We start from the raw sequence: 21,449 nt of genomic DNA, 5'->3' as shown, positions 1-21,449 counted from the left end.
CAAGTCTCACTCATTTTATTTTGTTTCTTTTTTAGATGATTTTTTTTTCCAACACAGGTAGTATTATTTAATAAACAAGACATTTGAAAGGTAATGTAATGAAAAACACGAGGGTTTCCTTGATTTTATACTCTGCTGTGTGAGTGTGGTTTTCAAGAATTCGCACCTACACTGTGCGTTTTTGCTACATTAGCATGGACTCATCTGCAGATTATAGCGTCCGGTTGCAGAGCACTTCCGGGTACCTTACCCGATACCAGGGATAAGAGTTACACAAGTAATATGTATGGAATAATAAGCTCAGTATTGAAAAGAGACGTAATTAAAAAAAGGGATGAGGGATCACAAAGCCTGACTGATCATTGAAACTGCTTGCCTACCGACCCTTCGGGCTTACAGTAGCAAAGCACTGGTACATACTGAATATATGAAACTCCTTCTGTGATTTTCCAGAAATTGCTTCAGTTGTATGACCACTTGCACATGATGGATGGATAAAAGTGATGAAGTTTGAATTACTGTCGTAGCCTCCCCTTTTCAGTACCCAATGTAGCTTTGTCACTGAACACTGAATTTTAAAGGAGACCGTAATCTACCATCTATACTCAGATATAATTAAAAAACTCTACATTTTGTTGTTTATCACAACCATTGAACTGTTGTTCTAATCAGGTCCCTTAGAAATACAACGCAAAACACACCAGACGCACACATCAGGTAGGAAGCGTGGACGTCTTTGAACTGCATACAAAAATCTGCTAAATGTGGTCCACGTTTCAGAACGAGCATGCAAGGCTGTAATGTTGACTTCGCTTTACGTGAACAACATGTGCCAAAAACCGCGGTCACCATCGTGGTGTGTTTTGATCCTCAGGAGGTACACCGGCGTACTCTCGACGAAGGTCTCACAGCACGACTGTGGATGGAATACAACTGCTGAAGCTGAGAACACAAAATAAATTTCCTTGCTGCATTAACACTGTTTCCATTCGATGCACATCGGGTGATGGACGAGAGACCCATCTACCCCAGGGAGAGCCTTACGGCAGCCACATGATTTGAAGCTTACAACTGGCGTCAAGGTGAACGTTTACTTACGATACGGAAGTTAAAGTTTACTCCAAGCTCCTGTCTCGACTCGTTTAGATAATATAATCTCTTAAGATAGAATTAATTCCTTTCGCTGTGACAAAAGTCACAGGATACTTCTTAATATCGTGTAGGACCTCCATTCGTCCAGTGTAGTGTAGTAGGCAGCTCGAAGTGTCATGAACTCAACAGGTCGTTAGAAATCCCCTATAGAAACTTTGAGCCTCGCTACCACTACAGCTGTCTACAATTACAAAAGTATTGCCAGTGCAGCGTTTTGTGCACGAACTAGCCACGCGACTGTCCCCTGATTGTACAATGGGATTCACGTCGGGCGATCTGGGTGGCCAAATCATTCGCTTGAACAAACCAGGCTCTTCTCCAAATCATTGGTGAACAGTTGCGACCCTGTAATATGGCGCATTGAGATTGATAAAATTTCCATCTCTGTTTGGGAAAAGCCACGTGGGCTTAGCCGAGCGGTCTAAGGCGTTGCAGTCATGGACTGTGCGGCTGGTCCCGGCGGAGGTTCGTGTCCTCCTTCGAGCATGGGTGTGTGTGTTTCTCCTCAGGATAATTTAGGTTAGCTGTTAAGATTTCACACACATTTTTGTTTGGGAACATGAAGTCCATGAATGGCTGAAAATGATCTGCACATAGCTGAACATAACCATTTCCAATCAATGATTGGTTCAGTTGGATCAGAGAACTAAATCTACTCCATGTAATCACAGATCACACCATTATGGACCCACCATCTACACTATGTGATCAAAACCATACGGACACCAACAAAAACACACGTGTTTCATACTAGGCGTATTGTGCTTCCACCTGTTGTCATGTACCCCATATCATGTCATCAGTCATCGTGAGACAGCTGAATGGGGCGCTCAACAGAACTCACGGATTTCGATCGGGGCCAGGTGATTACGTGTCACTTTCGTCATACCTCTATACGCAAGATTCCCACACTCCTACACATCTCTAGGTCCACTGTTTCCGATGTGAGAGTGAAGTGGAAACACATAGAGCACAAAAGTGTACAGGCCGACCTCGTCTGTTGACGGATAGAGACCGTCGACAATTGATGAGGTCTGTAATGTATAATAGACAGACATCTATCCAGACCATCACACAGGAACTGCAAACTGCATCAGGATCCACTACAAGTGCTATGACAGGCGGGAGATGAGAAAATCTGGTTCATATTCGAGGAGCTGCTCATAAGTCACAAATCACACCAGTAAATTCCAAACGCCCCCTCGCTTGGTGCTAGGAACGTAAACAATAGACGATTGGACAGTAAGAAAAAGTTGCTTGGAGTAATGAATCACGGTACACAATGTGGCGATCAGGTGGCAGGATGTGAGTATGTCGAATGCGAGGTGAACGTCATCTTCCAGCGTGTGTAGTGCAACCAGTGAAATTCGGAGGCGGTGGTGTTATGGTGTGGTTGTATCTTTCAATTAGGGGGCTTGCCCCACTTGTTATTTTGTGTAGCACTACCACAGCATAGGCCTACATTCAAGTCCTAAGCACTTTCTTGCTTCCGGAAATTGAAGAGCAATTCGGTGATGGCGATTGCATCTTTCAACACGATAGAGCAACTATATATAATGCACAGCCTGTGACAGAGTGTTTACGCGATAATAACATCCCTGTAAAGGACAGGCCTGCACAGAGACATGACCTTAATCTTACAGAACACCTTTAGGATATTTTGGAACGGCGATTTCGTGCCAGGCCTCACCGATCGTCGTGTCCATACCTCTCCGCAGTGCAGCACTCCGTGAAGAATGGGCTGCAATTCCCAAAGAAACCTTCCATAACCTAATTGAACGTACGCCTGCGAGAGTGGATGATGTCATCATGGCTAAGGATGGGCCAACACCATATTGAGTTCCAGCATTACGGATGGAGGGCGCCACGAACTTGTAAGTCATTTTTAGCCAGGTGTCCGGACAGTTTTGATCACATACTGCAGCTTGCACGTTGCCTTGTAGACATCTTGTGTCCTTGGTTTCGTGGTGTCCACGCCATACACGAACCCTACCATCAGCTCTTACCAACTAAAATCGGCGCTCATTGAACCACGCCATGGTTCCCCAGTCGTCTAAGGGTCCACCTGATACGGTCACGAGCTCAGCAGAGGCGCTGCAGTCGATGTCGTGCTATTAGCAAAGACACTTGCGTCCATCGTCTCCTGCCATATTCCATTAACGCCAAATTTCGCCGCAGTGTCCTAACGGATACGTCCATCGTGCGTCCCACATTGATTTCTGCGGTTATTTCAATGAGTGTTTCTTGTCTGTCATTACTGTCAACTTTATGAAAACGCCGCTGCTCTCGGTCGCTAATCGAAGGCCGTCTGCCACTACGTTGTCCTCGATGAGAAGTAATGCCTGTAATTTTTTATATTCGCGGCACACTCTTGACATGATGAATCTAGTAATATCCTGTGTTTCTAGTTCCAACTATCATTATGCGTTGAAAACCTTATAATTCCTGTCGTGCGTCCATAACTACATCGGGAACCTTTTCACTTGAAGCAGATTAGTACAAGTAACAGCTCAACCAACGCCCTGTCCTCTTATGTCTTGTGTACACAATACTACTGCTTATACACTCCTGGAAATTGAAATAAGAACACCGTGAATTCATTGTCCCAGGAAGGGGAAACTTTATTGACACATTCATGGGGTCAGATACATCACATGATCACACTGACAGAACCACAGGCACATAGACACAGGCAACAGAGCATGCACAATGTCGGCACTAGTACAGTGTATATCCACCTTTCGCAGCAATGCAGGCTGCAATTCTCCCATGGAGACGATCGTAGAGATGCTGGATGTAGTCCTGTGGAACGGCTTGCCATGCCATTTCCACCTGGAGCCTCAGTTGGACCAGCGTTCGTACTGGACGTGCAGACCGCGTGAGACGACGCTTCATCCAGTCCCAAACATGCTCAATGGGGGACAGACCCAGAGATCTTGCTGGCCAGGGTAGTTGACTTGCACCTTCTAGAGCACGTTGGGTGGCACGGGATACATGCGGACGTGCATTGTCCTGTTGGAACAGCAAGTTCCCTTGCCGGTCTAGGAATGGTAGAACGATGGGTTCGATGACGGTTTGGATGTACCGTGCACTATTCAGTGTCCCCTCGACGATCACCAGAGGTGTACGGCCAGTGTAGGAGATCGCTCCCCACACCATGATGCCGGGTGTTGGCCCTGTGTGCCTCGGTCGTATGCAGTCCTGATTGTGGCGCTCATCTGCACGGCGCCAAACACGCATACGACCATCATTGGCACCAAGGCAGAAGCGACTCTCATCGCTGAAGACGACACGTCTCCATTCGTCCCTCCATTCACGCCTGTCGCGACACCACTGGAGGCGGGCTGCACGATGTTGGGGCGTGAGCGGAAGACGGCCTAACGGTGTGCGGGACCGTAGCCCAGCTTCATGGAGACGGTTGCGAATGGTCCTCGCCGATACCCCAGGAGCAACAGTGTCCCTAATTTGCTGGGAAGTGGCGGTGCGGTCCCCTACGGCACTGCGCAGGATCCTACGGTCTTGGCGTGCATCCGTGCGTCGCTGCGGTCCGGTCCCAGTTCCACGGGCACGTGCACCTTCCGCTGACCACTGGCGACAACATCGATGTCCTGTGGAGACCTCACGCCCCACGTGTTGAGCAATTCGGCGGTACGTCCACCCGGCCTCCCGCATGCCCACTATACGCCCTCGCTTAAAGTCCGTCAACTGCACATACGGTTCACGTCCACGCTGTCGCGGCATGCTACCAGTGTTAAAGACTGCGATGGAGCTCCGTATGCCACGGCAAACTGGCTGACACTGACGGCGGCGGTGCATAAATGATGCGCAGCTAGCGCCATTCGACGGCCAACACCGCGGTTCCTGGTGTGTCCGCTGTGCCGTGCGTGTGATCATTGCTTGTACAGCCCTCTCGCAGTGTCCGGAGCAAGTATGGTGGGTCTGACACACCGGTGTCAATGTGTTCTGTTTTCCATTTCCAGGAGTGTATGTGCATGCCACTCTCCTTTGGTTTTTATCACCTCGGTGTAGATACACGGCACATTAGTATTTCGTTCACTCTCACGCATGTAGTAAATACGGTATATGTTTCGACAGCAAATTACAGATAGTCTGAGAATTCCAAGTACTCCAAAATTGTCTTCTATTGGTTATCACAATAACTTTCGATTATCGATATATTAAATGCGTTTCATATACTTGCTTCGCCTTGCTAATTGTACTCATACTCTGTTGTTGTGTGTTGGCATAGTCATAATGCATTGATGGATGCAAGGACAGTGAAGGAAGGAGATCTATAAGTACACAGGAAGAAGGCATCGTATCTGGCGTGCAGGAGTGGTAGCGATGGAGAGAAGGAGTGGTTGCTACCCGGAAAGAAATAGACACTACTAATGAAATGTTTATAAGGATCATTTAATACCTGTAATTCTACCTTTGGGGTTAATAATCGCCTGGATTCGGTTGCGATGGGTGTCCACAAGGTGGTGCTGGTACGCCATGCAAACGGTTTAGGCACTCGCTAAGGAATTGATTACGTAATTCTATCAAATTACGGGGATGCTAATGTCTGAGCTTTACTCACTATTCCGACATGGCCCACATATTTTCTTTGGGGCACAAGTCAAGTGATTTCGCAGGTCAGTCGATGTGGAACAGTATGCGGAAGTGTTTAAAAAACGAGTCGCATTTTCTTCCAGCCCAATGAAATTTGTTGCAGTCGTCTTTCTGAGGCTGTGTTGCCAGTGTCCCCTTGCGCAGTGGCCGACTCCAAATGTTCATTGCATGCACTTCCCGTCGCTATGTTATTTCACTGACAATTGGAACGGACTTCATTCACTCCCTGCAGAAATTCCTATCGGGTTGGAAAGCGGTCTTTTGCGACTACTTCTGTGATCCGTGTGTCGTGCCACTTATGTTATACCACTGCTTGTGGACACGTTGTACAGTCCGGTGTAAAACTCAAACGGATCCATAAACTAGTTTACCCATGTTGACGTACAATGTCCTCTTGAAACGTAAGTCTGTCACTGATCGCTACGCCCTTATCCTCACGCAGAGGCAGCGCGTTCGCGGCTGAGCACGTGTGTCTATCGCTGCGCCAACGGGGCTTAATGACGTATCTGTTCATGGACACTGGCTGACTAGTTATCGTCCGGTTAAGTTATATCATAAATGTTAACGTTGAGACTGAGAGACAGGGTTGTTGGTTGGAGAATTAGCATAATTGGTATCTATCTTGTTGTTACTAATACTTCCACTAATCCTCTGGCTTAACATTCATCCCTCATTGTCATCCATTCCTCTACACATCCTCACTTTACACATAACACCAACTCTCTGTACGCTCAGTCGCGTTTTATATCTTGATAACTGTATTTTCTGTGTCTTTCCTTAGAGGTAGAAACACTGATATATCGCAAAACAGCGTTTACTTTTATAATATAATATTCATGGCTTCATAATTGTAGTAAGGACAGGAAAGGTATAACATCACGGCAATAAAGTGGTCTGAGGTTATTTCTTGGCCGGTTTTGCTGGTGTTTGACAATAATACAAGGTAATTTAGAAGAGATGGACAGCCTTTATTTTACAGAACCACAAAATTCGGTTTGAGGTAACTGGAAAAATAATTTAGCTCAGAACGCCCACCAATGGATCGCAGATAGTTAGAACAGCTTGCATTCTGATGTCATTGTGCAGCATGGAAGGATCGACCGTTGTGTATCTGCAACAGAAATAATAATGTATGAGTTACGCATAGTTTAAAAGAAAATGATGCGTCACATTCGTCTCCAAAAATTGCATACATTCTATGTGCGCCTTCCAGTGCGTATCTTCCGTAATGTTTTACTGATATACTAACTATACTCTAGTGCTTCGCAACGCAGATTGAAGAAGTGCTTTTGCATGTCTTCGTTTTTTGGGGTTCCGTAGATCGAGCGGTAAAAAAAAGAACACTTAGAAAATGACTTACATTCGGTTTTCTTAGCCAAGTAGTCGAACATAGATATAGAATAATTAAAGAAGCAAAGCAGTAATTTGTTAAGTTTTTAATACAATAAGCGACATCAGTAAGTACGTATATCCCGGTCAATTAAATTGAGTGTTATTTTGTATTCATAAAAATAAGGTTGCGGTGCCTCATTCTATGAGTGACGTAAACGTAAACTTCGAGGTAAAAAAAATCTAACAACGCCATTCATTTGTTCTTTGGCGTACCACGCCGTCAGTAAAACAAACATCCGAACTACTTAGCTGAGTAGTCACTTGTAACTGTACATTACGGTTTTCTTTCATCCGTTGACGATACGCTCAAGTTACCTGTGAGAAGCCTATTAATGTTGCAGGTTAGCATGTCCAAATAGACGGACACGACGAGCTTACAGTTCTATTGTTAGTATAGCTACAGATATACGAAGGCATGCTGAAAAGTTACGCCTCCGAACTTTTTGTTTTGTTCTCAGTAATGGTTGAGGCATACCATGTCAGGCATATTAGTCGGCCACGCTTCCCGCTTTAGTGACGCAAGTTTTAAGACACTGCCGCAAGAGGGCTGCGACATGTGGTACGTAGGATGGACGTGTGTAGCGTGAGAAACGGCGTGCTGTAATCGTGTTTCTAACCACAGAAAACGTGCCATCAGTGGAAATCCATAGAAGAAAGGAAACCGTGCACGCTAAATGACTGTATCGACATAGTTATGCGCGGCGTTGAATTATTTGAGCTCGTAATGAAATAAACGACCGTCTTAACTTCAACGTGTGTGACAGAGCTCGGAATAGCCGACCACATACGCCAGCCAACGAGAATCATCGAATGTGGGTTGATGAACTCATCAGGGCATCGGCGTTAGGAACACCAAGAGTCTTTGATTACTCACAGGGTTACGTTTAGTCTTTATCCACACGTGATTCTGCGAAGAAGAAGAAGAAGTTAATTTTGTCTCTGTATTTAACTGTTTACAAGTGTGACCTAGCTTAGTATAAATGTTTGTGTAAATGTCAGAGCATGTCCACTGTGTGGGATGACTTGGAGTGTAGTAAACACAATAAATAGTATAGCAGCAGTGATTGCTTTGGTTAGTGCGGTATTGGTTTTGCTATAGACGAACACCGATTAAAGATTTGTTGTGCAATATGTGGGGGAATTGACCGCAGCCAATAAATAGCGTGCAATACATGTTTGCAGCTGTCGACAGGCTTCAGACTCAAGAATGAGATTTTCACTCTGCAGTGGAGTGTGCGCTGATATGAAACATCCTGGCAGATTAAAACTGTGTGCCGGACCGAGACTCGGGTCCCGAGCACGCAGTTTTAATCTGAAAGGAAGTTTCAGGCTTCAGACTGATGTCCTGGGCTGCTGTGGCATTGCGGTATCTGAGACAAATGCTGGGAACCTCTGGATCCTATAACGTGGCAACGCCTTTCGACTCGTTCATCCTGACCGTTCGACGTCTAACTGACGATGAATGACGAACAATGGCGGGGTCACGAAACTCTTTGCGGTAGTCGAAAGTGATTACGCCTGCACGACTTTCTTCTTACGGCTTAAGAACCGGTTTCGGTACCGGCCAGTGCTGAGACTACATTGAACCTGTAAGCTACGTCACATCCATTGGGACTGTGGTCGATCTCGAAAGGTCCACACAAGCGCATAGGGTAGGACTGCACGTCATTGGGAGTTCCAATGTTGGGCAGGTGATGGATCCCCTTAGAAAAACGGTTGACACGTCGCGAAGTAGGCGAATGTCCTTTCTTTGTGGTTTCCCCGGAGTGGTTCTCGTCCAAGATGTGGAGAAGTCTCTGCCGGCATAGACTGAGCGCAGCGGGTGCACCCGGTTGTAAACCGCGGCTCATATCGGCACGATCGACACCTGCTTCCTGGTTTCAGAGTCCTTCCTACGTTCCTGCATAAGACTGACTGCTCTGCGGAAGACAAGAAGTCTCGCTCGAGAATGAGGCGGAACTAGCGTTTTTCAGCATCCTCCCCAAAAGCGATCGCTGTCGTCTGATTTGGAGCCCAGAGGTAGGCTTAAATGAAAGTCTCGGGCGGTGCTCTGACGATCTTGGATAGCGATTTCCTCATCTCCACTAGCAGATGGGAAATTGTAAGGCCCTCTTAATAGGCCAGAAGTGGATTACCGGCGGAGTTCGTGTGGCGAGTGTAGGGAAATTATTTAGGATACAAGAATTCCACCACAGGTTTAATAAGATGCGTCCTGATTCCATGCAGAGAGGGATAGTATCCCCATTAATAAAAGAATGTTTCGTCGTTGCAGAGCTTTAAAAGGAAAGGTAAACTTAGTATTAGTTAACTGCAGAAACTACTACAGAAAGACCCCATAACTAGGCTCGGTTATAAACAGTGACAGAAGAGTGGCTGAAATAAAACGTTAATAGCACTGAAAATCTGAATTACTACTGAAATGCACATCGGCTCCTGTTGTGGAATGCTGTATCTGTGACAGGAAAGTGGACTTGCTGACCACATAGACATCCAATTTGAGAGGGTCCTCATTAAAACTGTGACTCTGGGGGGATATAAACTAAATATGCTGTCAGGCACAGGATACCTAAATTCTGTGTGTATCTGGGTGCATTAGCGGCAAAGTGCAGCACCGAGTGATAAAAATAATGAGCGTATGGCTTTGGTGGCTGGGAGACCCCACGTGGGGCGGTTCGGCCGCCGCTCCACAAATTCTTAAACCACTACGGCGACTTGCGGGTGGATGAGGATGAAATTATGATGAAAGAGACACAACACCCATTCCCCTTTGGGAATCGAACCCGTGACCCCGTGCGCGGGAAGCGAGGACGCGGACCGAATAATCACTGCATACAACGGCGTCGCACATAAATTCGGCGCCAACAGATATTTCCACTCTGACTAGTCTGCTGTGGATGGTCCAGTATCAACAATGATTGTGCTAGAGCCTCTAGGGCCGTCGATCTGCTGGTTGTTTACAATAGGAAGACCACGTGACAACCTAGAACCCGACAGATGACATGACTGACATAGCCGTGCCCATCTGCAGTGCTTGACCCATCTGTTGTGTTATTACACTATTAGCCCATCTTCTCTTTTCCGCTCTGTGCACAATTCTTTCTTCCCACTCTTCCCGGAGCGATGCCCAGTTTTCTAGTTGATTCTAACATCTTCATCATGCTCCACACAGGAGATGGAGAGAGATGACCGTCCCGTAATTCTTTCAGCCGGTGGTATCCTCGAGGTGCAGCTACAGCACTACTGTTGTTTTGATCAAAGAGCTGCACCAGTAATTCCCCGCTTCTTTTGTCCAATCTCATGTTGAGACGTCTACAAGTGCACTGCGACTGGTCAGGTATGTGAGACTATGAATCACGATTACTGGTTACGGCAGCTGGTGGCCATACTGTGGAATGGACGGTGTCACGGTTACGCATGGAAGTCATGCACCCCATACTATGGACATTAATGCTACCACGTTAGGCAGTCGTACGGTAATTAGTTTCCGTGTTATAGCGTATTAACCAGGGAGAGTACAACTATAACCTTCCGCTATTTAACATGTTTTACACATTGTTTACTTTTATTCCTGGCGAATTTCACCTTGCAGTTTCGTTTTCACGAAGCTCAGTGTTTATGAACCATGTGTCATGCGGCGATATAATTTGGAGGGACATGCAGCGGCATATGTGGATACCGTCTGCAAAATGTGTTTGGAACCAATTTAGTAGCAAGGAAGTAATAAATTGGAACGTGACGAATGACGCAGTATTTTTCAAGCATCTCACTGATTATGGCGTCATGTCTCCTGAACTGTCTGTCGTAAAATGATATAATTTTACAGTTACATTCAACAGCATATGGCAATTTTGTAATGAAATTTTCATTCTGCAGATGAGTGTACGCTGATATGAAACTTTCTGGCAGATTAAAACTGTATGGGGGACTCAGACTTAAACTCGGCATCTCTGCAACTGTTGACAAGTGCAAAGGTCCCGAGTTCGAATGTCTGTCGGGAACAATTTTAATGTGTCAGAAACTTCCATATGTGAATACCGTTTGAAAAATGAGTCTCGAAAACACACTGTATGTGGCAGTTTTCCTGCATGAACGGTATGAACACCGAATATGTGGTAAGTGATAAACTTTTTTTTCTTTGATCATATTTTGTGAGTTGTCAGCGAGAAAAAAGTTTCATAAAGTTTACTGGAATTTACTAAGTGTTCTCATTCTCAAATACTGAGTACTGACGGTCGGTGGGCTACATTTCTTTATCACGCCGACCCCTTTGACAGATAGGTGGTTTCTCACCCCTACAGTGATTCCTTTCATGTGGTAAGTGGTTCGTGTACCAAGTTTGATTGCAATCAGTCGAGCGGTTTAGAATTACGTGTGGAACATACACAGACACGTTCATTTTTATAACATGTATACAGTCTTTAAATCTAGTTACTAGGTGTACTTACGTGTTGTTGATTAGTTGCAGCCATCACTGTGGGGAACAGCAATTCTAGACTTCCGCCACTCCAGCACTGTCATTGGCTGCGCCGCTTCCCTCTTCGGCACCACTGTTGGCAGCTCCTTCACCCTCCCCACTCTGCAGACACAAAAGGCGAGTAACTGACTGACATACACACACACACACACACACACACACACACACACACACACACACACACACACACACACTCGCACACAAACCACCATCCAGTTTCTCGCCTGTAACGTCTCTTATTTTTATGAATGTAGTAGTTGCGTTAGTGTCATAGTCAACGTTACTGAGGATTAGACATAGTTTAATGTACCATCTGCCAAGAATGATGTGGATGAAACGCATCAAGTGAAACGTCATCATATGCTACAGTGTACAATAGCTACCTTTCTGAAAGAATATCACGTAACCGTATGACTATCACAGAATCCACAGACTTTAGATTGTTATATTACATAGGTATGCGAAAAGTAAGGACGAAAGTAGCTTTCGCATGTTTTGTCACTGCAGAGCAACACAGTTCGATGAAACTTGGAGCATACGAGGGTGAGTCAAATCAAAATATAAAATATTTTTTTAAATATTATTTACTGTGCTATAAAGCTGTATAACTTTTCAACATAATCCGCCCCACGCTCAACGCAAGTCTCCAGCGCTTACAAGGTGCATAATTTCCTTCATAATTTTTTTTTTGTAGTCCGCACAACCAATCATGCACCGTGTGGCGTACCTCTTCATCCGAACGCACCTAATTTCCTCCCATTGCGTCTTTGAGTGGTCCAATCTTATGGAAATCACTTGTTCTGTTCGAAACTTCTTTGGTTTTGGTGATGAAGAATGGCGCCATTCCTTGCTCGCTCTCTTCGTTTCCGGTTGGTGGAAGTGAACCCAGGTTTCCTCCCCAGTAACGAGTCTTGCAAGGAAGCTATCACCTTGTCGTTCAATGCGCCGAAAAAGTTCTTCACAAGAATCAACACGTCGTTGTCTCATTTCAGGAGTCAGCTGCCGTGGCACCCATCTTGCAGACACTTAGTGAAACTGGAGCACATCATACACTGTGAAGTGTACTGAGCCATGACTAATCTGTAAACATGCCGCAATGTCGTGTAGTGTCACTCGGCGGTTTCTTTCACTACGGCTTTAACTACTGCAATGTTCTGTGGAGTCACAACCCGTTGTGCCTGACCTGGACGAGGAGCATCTTCCACTGAAGCCACAAAATTTGTGATTTTTCCTACCCATTCGTACACTTTCTGCTGTGACAAACATGCATCACCTTCATTCGTCGATGAATTTCAATAGGTTTCACACCTTCCCTACGCAAAAACCGAATAACAGAACGCTGTTCTTCCCTGGTGCAAGTCGCAAGTGGTGCGACCATCTTTATACAGACACTGTGACGATATGTGTGCATCTGCACTATGCTGCCACCTACAGACCATTCTGCACGCTGTTTGTAGCATGCTTAACTTACAGGATAACGGCGTGAAATTTCGATTTGTTATTACAAACCACTCTGCACATATCCGTTGCACTACCGAAACCCTTCGACACACATAAGTAGGTATTTCCCGGATGATTGCATCACATTCTCTCACTCCAATAATTCGCCCTCTTTCAAACATTGACGGTACGGTTCGTGCATACGTCTGCGAGGCATCCTGTACGTCTGATCTAGTCACACTGGCAATTACTTTCGGTTTACAGCGATAACTAGAGCCGTACGCACATATTACCGGTAGGTAGTGTTGCGGCGCGATGTCTACGTTGACCTCGTACCCCCTGGCCGACACGGTTCAAATGCTAATAGTTTCTGCAGAACATACTAATGCATATGCCCTGTGAATATGGAAGTACTATCTCTAGTTGTTCAAGGTGTTCTTGTCTGAACATGAATGTTGTAATTTATTACATTGTGGCATTGGCCTTGGGCAGGCCGTTACAAACAGCCAAGTGTGGGCATGCCACTCACCTACACAATCCTGTGCCCGGGTACTGCAACAGTGCTTGATAAGTTCTCTGCAATGAGACATTCGATGATGAGCGATGGACTAGATCTCTATACAGTGTTGAAGAACGTTGCCATTCTGCAGCTGCTTAGGTGATGGGAGCATAGCGCTCGTCAGAACACACCTAGCCACAGTGAGTATTAATACTCTCCACTGAGCTGCAAGCAGCATTGCATCAGCGTCGTGCATTCGGCCGTCCCACTCTCGCACCAGTTATTGGCCAAATTTGTGGCCGAGCAGCTGTAACCTGAGACAGAAGTGTCATCATCTAGTTAAAGACCGAGGTTTATGAACTGTCAGCTAGCTCTGATGGTTCTAGGATTCGAACTGGAGCTGCTGACGTGGGGTCACCATTTATGTGTCATGATATGACATTCCAGATAGTCTCCAAGAGTTCTCGGTTTGCGAATCTCTGCCAGCTACGTTGCGCCCCATGCACTGCACATAAGTACAACTGTGAGCTTGATGTAGAGCAGAGCCGACGACCATCTAGCGTCAACATGATCGGCAACAGCTGTAATCTTTATGTACTGCAGAGCCGAAATCTGTCTAGCATCAACAAGATAGTTGTCAACTGTAAGCTTATTTACTGCGAAGCCGACATCCAAGTAGCATCTGCAAGATTGTCGGTGTTTTCGGCTGCTGTCTTGCCGCAGCACCATTCTGCTGCCTCACCCTACTAGCTCAGTGCCCATTGGCAACAGTTAGCTTTTGAAGCTCTACAGAAGCACTGCTTAGTAAAGAAAAGTTGTTGACTAAGCATTCTTGATTCTGCAGTCACGAAACATCATAGAAGGCAGAAGCGGCCGTCCTGCAACTGTGGTGTCAAAGTAGCCATCACAGCATAACGTGGCCACTATAGTTTTCTTTCTCTGAGTGGATCCCTCTTCGTCCACAAATAAAATGTTAGCTCTCAAATGCGCATCGTCAGTGGTTCATGCGGAAACCATTGTCATAACTGTAGCCTGCTATTGTGATCTTGGGGCCAGAGAGCTTTCACATACTGCTCGTCCTGAATCGACCACCCAGGTGTGTTGTGTACATCTTTAGCAGTTCTAATCCTTCACACAATCACCTTTTTCAGCTACAGCACTCGTCCTCCATACACAGCATGACAACTGTGTACAGTCTACTGGGAACCTTTGTTTCTCACGAACATGTCTCTGCTTGTGCTAGTCGCTGTAGTAATCTGGTGACTACATTCTGTTGACGGAATTCGGAGACGAAATGGTCGTAAAGTGTAAATTGTTAAGTCATTTAGTTCCAGTTCCATTCTTAACTGTTGAGTCTATGCTGTGATGGGTAATAAGTGTGGATGTTGCCGTAAGACAATTAGACTGGATGTGATATATGCAGCTTCTGGGTTTGAGTTCTGTTGGGAAACTGTGGACCACATGTCGTGTGCGCAGGAAGACAATTTTGTCGCCGAATTCCATCAACAGAATATATTCATCAGATTATTACAGCGACTAGCACACGCAAAGTCATGTTCGTGAGGAAAAAAAAGCACCACCACACAAAATCTGGCGTTTGCTAACACGATTACTGTAGAAGCTACATACGAATACCGTTCAAATTTTCACTGTGGAAAAAAAGGATTCACATTCTCTTCTCACTCTGTTCACATCCCATGGAATCGTCTGTGCCAGCAAAATCTAAAAGTGGTGTGTTTGGACTGACTGGCTTAGAAGAAACTGTAAGTGCTGTACTAACAGCGTCACTGTCAAAGGACTAAGTGCAGAGGCAAGCACAGGTTGCTCTGTAGACTGCTAACCACTCTCAGCACAAGCGATTTGCTACTATCTTGGTAGCAAAGTCTTTACTTATATTTCTATGTAAATTTTTTACTATTTAACATGAATACAAGTTACTATAAAAACATGAAACAACTTGTTTTACGGCCTAGCAGCTTTCTAAAAACAAAGAAGACGACATGTATAAAAAATATATATAATTTTTTTGAGGTGAGGATTACAGCTTTGGCCACATCCCATAAGCGAGATGCCGAATAAGTAAACACACGAACACTCTGCTGTAACATGAAATTCACAATGAGGAGACGTGCATTAGTGAGGAAGAAGAGTGGTGGGCAGCTACTCACCCCGGCCTCCGCCTGCCCCTCTCCCTCGCCGGCGGTGTCCGTGGCTGTGCCCTCTGCCATACCAGCTGCCTCCTTTCCGTCGTCCTCAGCTTCTCGCCGGTTACGCACGTTGCCGCCCTGCAAGCGAATACGTCGCCAGCGTCAGGCACATAGCGGTACAAGGAGGACATATGGTACTACAGACTTACAATCTACGTTGCTTGTCATGTTAGATGACCCAAAAAATTGTCAAACCACCTTTTACGATTGCTTCTTGTTTTTAAGACAAAAAGGGATTAAAAAGATTAGCTGAAAAAAGAGGCCCCCACCGCACATAGCTCTTAAAGCCCCCATGTTTCTCCGAAACACATTTGGAAACGATCGAATTATCACCCGATCGCATCCAAATTCTTGACCGGCACGATAACCTGATCTCACTCCCTTCGATTTCTGGTTGTGGGGCTACCTGAAAGACAGATTTTTCCAGGTAACATTGACTCATGTGCAGATCTGAAGCGCAGCATATCAATAGAGAGATAGTCAGCATACCTACGGAGACGATTCGGGCCCCATGTTGAGCCCCTTTTGTGGCAGGAATGGTACCGGTGTCTGATTTATATCAATAAGCAAGCTGCAAATTTGTGCCCGACTTGGATATGACCCTGGGTCTCTGGTTTACTAGGCAGATGCACTGAACAATGCGCCGTCTGGACAAGTTGGTTATTCCAACTGCACGTACCACAGTAACACGCTTCCGTCAGAACTAAACTCTTAACTTTTCCCACACACTGCTGATGCAGTGTCCCAGTTCATCAGCCTCACCATTCGCTGCGTCTCAACAATTCCCGAAGCAGCTCGAGCTTCTGAACTGAAGGGCTGATTGGCCGTCATGGTCTTAATTGTATATGTGGTGTCTGTTCCTTGAGAAATGAGCAGCGGCACTACATCACTAGTGTGAGGTATAAAACGAAAGTTTGTTTGACGGGAAGCGTAAGTCATGCTGTCTGCGAAATGTGTTGCGAATTGAGTTGGTACCAAAGAAGTAATAAATTAATACGTCTTGCACGATGCAGTAGTTTTTTCTCGCATCTCAGTGTTTGACATCGTATCTCCTGAACTATATGTTTTACAATATTATAGTTTTGCAGGTACATTCAGAGGCAATTGCGGATACTGCCAAAAGTGTTGCGATTACAGTTAGTAGCAAGGAAGTAATAAATTTAAACGTCTTGAATGATGGGTAGTTTTTCACGCATTCAGTGTTTGTGACGTCAGATCTGCTGAACTAAGTGTCGTACAGTTATATAATTTTTGTGGTACATTCAGTCGTGCATGTGAATACTGTACGCAAAATGTGTCTCATTCCGTTAGTAGTAATGAAGTAATAAATTGGAACGTCGTGCTGCATGTGGTAGTTTTATTGCTTGAACATCGAAAAAGTAGTGTCATAATTTTTGGTCCTTTTATTATCTTGTGTGGGTCGTCTGCGAGAAGAAAAGTTTCGTAAAAGTTTGAAATGATGTGTAAAGTTCGTTGAAAGTCTGTAAGTGCTTCAATTCTCAGATATTGGGTGACTGAAGTATGAGTATTCCCGTATCGTGTGCTACATTGCTTTTTCACCCCCACACCTCTGATACGTGGGTGGTTCTCACCCTCAGAGTGGTTCTTTCCAGACTATAACGGATATGTTCACCGAGTTTGGTTGAAATTGGTGCAGTGGTTTGCGAGGAAATATGGAACATACGTACAAACATATATGTAAATGGTGAACATTAATAAAACTGACAAACTGCAGGGACGGATTCCTGACTGCAAGTGGAGGAAAAACAGTCTTCTGAACATGTGTCCGGAAAAGCATCATTGTCAAGGTAGATGGCACTGCTGAATGAAAGTTCCTCTGACATCGTGACGAGTATTCCTCGTTTGTTAAAGGCTGTATGATTGGTGCAGCGTACTGTAAGAAGGAGAATGGTTCGGTATTCCTGTCAGGAACATGCCGAGATGGGTTTGTGTAGAGTCAACCAGATGGAAACGGTCGAGAGCGAGCAGACATGTACCAAAACAGATGCGCTCACAGACAGCAACTAAATCACTCAACATTTCTAGCCCTCTCTGGGCGATTGCGTGATCATGGGTCCTCCCAGACGGACGAAAGTGCAAGTAGGTGGCAGACTGTGCGTACACCATATTTTCAGGGCAGAGTTCTGCCTCTCGGCCGTTTCTATCTTCTTGGCCGTACACAAACACCATGTCGGCTTGTACCCAACATGAATAGCAGACCATTTCGCTCTTAAGCTTCATCAATCACACAGTCTGTAACACACGAGAAACACACGGCCCTGATGAGAGGGACCGTAATTCGTCAGTGCCATCTACCATGGCGACGATGCATTTGCGGACACTTGTTAATCGAATCTTTTTGGCCTCCATGTCCTGTATGAAATCTGTCTGTCTGTCAATAATAAAATCTGAATTTACTCATTGTGGTCTACTCCTGGCTCTTTTGCCTTCATATCGACCAAAAAATAAAGGTAAAATTAAATAAAATTCCAGTAAAATAAAACGTAGACATCGAAGTTTTGGTTACATGTTAATACTGCACAAAAATTAGATTAGAAAGGTGAATTTTATAGTGTTCAGCGACCCACTTTAGATCTCATTATGTTAACGAATTGTAAAAACGAGCTGATGAAATGCCAAACGCGATGGGGAATCATCCTGATATATTTCCGGTCAACCAACACTGAGAGAATGTTTCGTTTAGCGGGCTTTGTCGTCTGGAGCAAGGGCTTATGATGAAACCACTGTCAGGCAAGCTTTGTCAATCACTTAAAGTGAACGATCATTAACAAAGGATATATTTTTCTTGAAGGTGTCTGCAATGATTGTGGATTTCGTGTGAATAAATCAGTAGATATACGTCATTATTTAGAATGTTGTTTGGGCACTTGCCATTATCAGATCAATAATTAGAAATTTTAAAATAGGAACGTCAGTTTCAGTGAAACGTATGCTACGTATTAACACCCAACTCGTTTCGTTGGAAGTGACACTGTTGTTTTAAGAGTTGTAAGTTTTGATTTGGTGATGGAGATTTCCGAAACGACAATCCCAATAGAGGAATATGTATAATGATACTTCCTAGCAGATTAAAACTGTGTGCCGGTCCGAGACTCAAACTCGAGACCTTTGCCTTTCGGGGGCACGTGCTCTACCAACTGGGCTACCCAAGCTCGGCTCACGAACCCGCCTCACAGCTTCAGTTTTAGCAGTATCTCGTGTCCTACCTTCTAAGCTTCACAGAAGGTTTTCTGTGAACCTGCACAACTAGTACTCCTGTAAGAAACGATTTTTCGAGACATGGCTTAGCCGTAGCTAGGGGGATGTATCCAGAATGAAATTTTCATTCTGCGCTGATATGAAACTTTCTGACAGAATCTCAGTCCGCCACAAACTTTTATTCATATCAGTGCACACTCTGCTGCGGAATGAAAATTTCATTCTGGAAATGTTTAATGTTCCAAACCGCTTTGATGATGAAAGCAAACAAAGCTTGTCAGCAGTTTTGTGGCCCAAGTTCATAATAGAGCACAGAAGACCACCGTGGAACAAAACAAGTAAAAAAGCAACACTTTTCTACCAGTTCGTAATATGTCATATAATGCTTACGTGGAAGCGTCCCAGAATACTTGCAATTTTATTAACTAATGTATTATTCAGAGTGGTTCAAAAATACAGTACTACACAATAATGTGTACATATCCCAAACAGCATTGCATCACCACTCCTCCCCTCCCCTCGCCCAGAAAACTGCTTATTTAGGCTGCAGGCTCACTAAACGTGCAGTGCCATTGGTTTGTACTGTAAGGATACACAGCCTGAGCACGTCATCATTAACAAATGAGGAGCAATATTTGGTTACCTTGCTTGACGGCATGGCCGCAACGACGGCCACGAAAACCGCGAGCAGCAGCACGACCTGTATCTTGCCGCACATGTTGTGCCAGTGGTGTCACGGAACGGACCAAGCTCACAAACTGAAGTCCTCACAGCGACTGTACAGCACGCCGGCTGCTGGTCGCTTTTGTACACGGCAGCGTCGCGCGTGTCACCTGCCACGCCCCCCTTTTTTACGGCATATCCGCTAACAGTGCAATTTTTTTCCATATCGTATCATTGTCACGAGGCAACTGGAAAATTCCAGGCCGGCTCATCAGGAAGTCGGCCATTTCCGTGCCGGTGTCACACGCTGAAAGCCATGCGAACGCCGATGTCCGTTTCCTGGCGTGCGGGCCCTTGCCTACGTGTTTAGCATCTATGACTCTGCCAAGGTCATCAGCATTGTTGTTACGTGTTTTTCTCTCCTGTGTGGCTTATTTTGTTCCTTTACGGTGCACTTGGAACCAGCAATTACCTGATAGTGGTCTGGCTGTCACACGTAGCTTGCAAAACTGAAAGCTATCACGAAGGTTGGAGACTGTGTGTTACATAAGTAGTGACAGGTTCAGCGAAACATTAGTACATTCACACGTTTGTTGACAGCAGTATAATAACTCAAGTATGATAGTACCTGTATCGGCCCAGGTTGGGGGGGGGGGGGGGGGGGTAGCGTGTCTCGAAGATTAAGCTAAAAATGTTTCAGATGGCTCTGAGCACTATGGGACTTAACATCTATGGTCATGAGTCCCCTAGTCCCCTAGAACTTAGACCTACTTAAACCTAACTAACCTAAGGACATCACAACACCCAGTCATCACGTAAGGACAACACACACATACCCATGCCCGAGGGAGGATTCGAACCTCCGCCGAGGGCAGCCGCGTGGACCGTGACAAGACGCCTTATACTGCACGGCTACCCCGCGCGGCCTCCGGTGAAGGAACATTGTATTTTTCTTCTTAACAATACAGCAACAATGCACACACTGCAATACCGTATTTATCTGCCGATACCAGGTAGCTACTCTCATTTCAAATGTCATCCCTCTACGGGAATACTGTGTATAGGGGTACCGATTTTGACATAGTAGCGACGCCGTTTGGAGGTTGGCGTCAGACCTGGCGTCGTGCACGAATAGCCAAAGTGGTTAGGGCGGCCGCTCGCATGAAGAGCGAAATTCGGGTTGGAGTTCCGCTCCGGCACACATTCTCACTGTCGTCCTTCCGTTATGCTGCTGATGGTTGTTTGTAGTCGCAGCTGCGAATATCGTTCACGTACAACTTAATTCATCCACATCAGCACTTTCAATCATTGCAAATATACCGTTTTCCATTCTTCCATCATCTAACTTCTTGCGCCTTAGATAATGCAAAATTCTCCCTGGGCTCTGTTTTCGAGTGGATCCGAAAGATACGCTCATACCTGGAAAGGATACGGAATAATGTTAAAATGTTGTGAATGCCTTATAAAGCAGCTAATCAGAGCAGTGATTCGTGAAGGTAAGTTATTAGATCTCCTGGTCACAATCACTAAATTTTTGCTTCAGTAAGAATACCGAAAGGAATCAGTGTTCATGACGCCGTTATATTTCCACTGCAAGGAAAGCATTTATGCCTAGCAAGGATGACACATTTGGGATTGCTTAAGCGGTCAGGACCGAAAATGTTGAGCATCAAGGGACAATTTTCAAGGATACTGGTCATTACCCTCTACACAGGTATATGTAGAGAAAGATCTGTGTAAGATGGGAGACAACAGCCATGGTCCGACAATCGTGTTAGAAGGCTACTGT

This window comes from Schistocerca gregaria, chromosome 8 (genome assembly GCF_023897955.1).
Source record: "Schistocerca gregaria isolate iqSchGreg1 chromosome 8, iqSchGreg1.2, whole genome shotgun sequence".
Taxonomy (NCBI): Eukaryota; Metazoa; Arthropoda; class Insecta; order Orthoptera; family Acrididae; genus Schistocerca; species Schistocerca gregaria.
Note: the sequence above shows the minus strand (reverse complement) of the source record.